Source organism: Pteronotus mesoamericanus, unplaced genomic scaffold, assembly GCF_021234165.1.
Source record: "Pteronotus mesoamericanus isolate MK-2021 breed Mesoamerican mustached bat unplaced genomic scaffold, CSHL_Meso_final scaffold_232, whole genome shotgun sequence".
In the NCBI taxonomy this organism is placed as follows: Eukaryota; Metazoa; Chordata; class Mammalia; order Chiroptera; family Mormoopidae; genus Pteronotus; species Pteronotus mesoamericanus.
In genome coordinates this window covers 10,013,215-10,016,450 of record NW_026555311.1, presented here as the reverse complement: position 1 = coordinate 10,016,450, position 3,236 = coordinate 10,013,215, and the positions used below count along the sequence as shown (strand labels likewise).

Below are 3,236 nucleotides of genomic sequence, written 5' to 3'. Positions count from 1 at the left end.
TTCAAGTCTGTCTGTGATTGATAAATTCCTTATTCATTGTGGACATAGAGACTATAAAATAAATTACATGTGTAGTTTTTTATTTTAAAAGGAATGCTTTTAAGATTTCATCAGTGCAGTGAAGTTCTGTAATATTTGGCAAATACACTGCTTGCCTGATAAGAAACCCTCCCAAGTTCTGGTCCTGAGTAGAACCAAGAATTGGAAGGCCTAATGTTAACCGCAGGCCCATGGTGCAGGAGGGAGGGCTGGTCCCCCAAACAGTTAAAGAAAGCAAGTAACCGCATGACCTGCCATAAGCAGTATAAAATCTTCTAAAAAGGCTTGAAAGCACCATTGAAAATTGAGGAAAGAGGCTAAGAAACAGGGTCACAAGAAATGTAGGAAAGACCCAGGAGTTCAAAACAGTGCTCCCTTTGAGGAAGCTCTTCTTTGGGAGCTGAGCTAAGGAGACAGTGGTTTGGAGAACTAAAACAACAGCAGAAACTTGATAGGTGTAAGGAACAGGAAAAGAAAAGAAAACTTAAAACTAACCCAGGTGTTGAGCCATCTAATGTGGAACCTGTGAAGGAGGGATTTGGGCAATGGAAAACTAAGAACAAAGTCAAGCTGGGCAAACAGAATCCAAAGAAGTTATATTGTCAGGAACTTCAAAAGGTGACTAAAGCCTCAGATAATGGGCTGGAAGTGGTGGATGCCAGTGATCTTCTTGGTTGCAGGTGTCCCCAGGTGGAAGGTGCCATCGTCTGGGGTGGACAGAAAAGCTGATACTTGTATTAAAAAAATCAAATTTGATACCAAAGGAGAATCTAGAGAACTGGCTAAATTATTTGAAGATGGAATTGACACAGTCGTGTTCAGAGCCTCAACAAATCTGAAGGTCAAAGGGAAGATAATCAAGAAGATAAGGAGAAAATCTCCATTCAAAAGTGAAGTCTCTGTTGGGAAAGAAGGCCTTTGGAAACTTCTTGGAGGTTTTCAAGAGGCTTATGACAAAGCCATTCATGTTGGAGTGACAGGTTTTCCAAGTGTGGGGAAGAGCATCATCATCAATAGCTTAAAACAAGAATAGATATGTAATGTCAGTGTATCCATGGGGCTTACAAGGAGCATGTAGGATGTCCCCCGGGACAAACAAATCTCAATCGTAGATAGTCCAAGTTTCATTGTGTCTCCGCTTAACTCTCTCACCCCACTTGCCCTGAGAAGTCACACAAGAACTGAAGCACTAAAACCAGCGGAAGCTGCCAGGGCCATTCTGTCCCAAGCTGACACTCGACAGGCCGTGCTAAAATTCACTGTCCCAGATTTTAAGGACTCCAGAATTTTTACTTTGCTTGCTCTGAGAAAAGGGCTGCACCAAAAAGGTGGAACCCCAAATGCAGAAGGTGCTGCCAAATTGCTGTGGCCTGAGCAGACACATAGCTCTTTAGGCTACATTGCCATCCCCCTACATCCTGGACTCTTTCTCCACATTTTAATGAAAACTTTGTGACAGGTATGAAATGAGGCTTTAATCTGGAAGAACTGGAAAAGACCAATGCACACAGCATACAAGCCATCAAAAGCCCTTGTTTAGCCAGTAGCATCCCTTCCTATTCCTTGGGTCTGACAAGTGGAATAGGAGAGGAAAAGGACATACCTGAAGAATTGTTGAAACATAAAGAGAGGAAGCAGAAATAGGGGGAGTACTATGAAAACACCAACAATAACCAGGAAAGTGTTGATGAAGAAGCTGACAAAAAGAGCTCAGACATGTCTCCCACGAAACAGGCCTGGGAGGCACTACCTGAGGAGTCTCAAGCCGATGAACAGTCTGGACAATCTATGTCTATGATAGAATGCCTGAAGAGGAAGATGCTTACAACTTCAGTACGTACTATGTGTAACGTAACTATGTCTTCCTAGCTTTGTTTTTTTAACACTTTGAATAGTCTGCTAAATTGCTCTGTGTGTGATGTACCATTTGTTTCTGGTATGACATAAGCTGTGTAAATTTTGTAAGTACGTATATCATGAAATATTTAAATATAGGATATATTCATTAAAAATATTAGGCAATGTACAAAGTATCTGAATTCCATAAAAAGACAACTCATCTCCAAAAAGAAGAAAGAAACCCTCCCAATATTTGAATTTTTTAAGTCATTTTTATTATAAGTCTGTTTTGAATTATAACAGATGTATTTTATGGTATCTAGTAAAATGATCATAATTTCCCCATTCTAATTTATTTCAAAAAAATAAATTTTTTGATTACTAGTATTATAATACTCTCAAATTTCTGGAATAAGTTCAATATGTTCATAATATATTAATATATAAAAATAACTAGATTATATGTTTGCTAATGTTTTTAACATATTTACATCTAGCTTTATGAGTTAATCTGTTCTTTAAATTTCCATTGATGTACAGCCCTTATCTACTTTTATTATTAAAGTTGAAATAAATTAATAAAATATGTTTAAAAGTATTTTTCTTTTTTATTCTTTAAGAAGATATTATTAAGTTGAGGTAATTTGTTCTTTGAAAAGTGTCATAACATTTTCCTGTAAATAATTTTTTTTCTTTTGAGGGGAAGCAATTTATTCCAGATACATAGTCCTTTGAGATCCTTGAACTACTCAGGCTTTCTGTTTCTTCCTTACTCAGATTTAATATTATATTTATTGTGAATTTGTCCAATTTGTCTAGGTTTTCACATGTATTTTTAGTACAAAATTTTCCATGTTATTCTCTTACAGTTTTTGCCATATAGCAATTATTATGTCCTTTTCTTTTTTATTCCATGTATTATTTCTTTTTATTGATTTATATAATATTATATTTGTATTTTTAATAATTATGTTTACTATTTTGACTCTTTATTATCATTCTAATTTTTTTGGTTTAGTCTTGCTATTTTTTAATATCTTAAGATGGTTTCTATGTTCATTAATTTCTAGCCTTTCTTATATTCCAATAAGGATATACAGTGTTTTAAATTTCTTTAAATTTGTTATTTTTGTTAGTTTTCAAAGTTGATTATATAGCACTCATCTTTTTCCTCATTATTTTTAGTCTCGGATATGACTTATTTTTTAAATATATTTTTATTTTCAGTTACAGTTAACGTACAATATTATATTAATTTCAGGAGTACAACACAGTGATTCAAAATTTATATAACTTATAAAGTGATCAGCCTGATAAGTCTAGTACTCTTCTGAAACCATACATAGCTACTGCAATAT

At 34.8% G+C, this 3,236-nt stretch overlaps 1 pseudogene; it reads left to right on the top strand.

The window, feature by feature from the left end:
• Positions 1 to 267: 267 nt before the first annotated feature.
• On the top strand, positions 268 to 1,889 carry LOC129085426 (guanine nucleotide-binding protein-like 3; annotated as a pseudogene).
• The last annotated feature ends 1,347 nt before the right edge of the window (positions 1,890 to 3,236 follow it).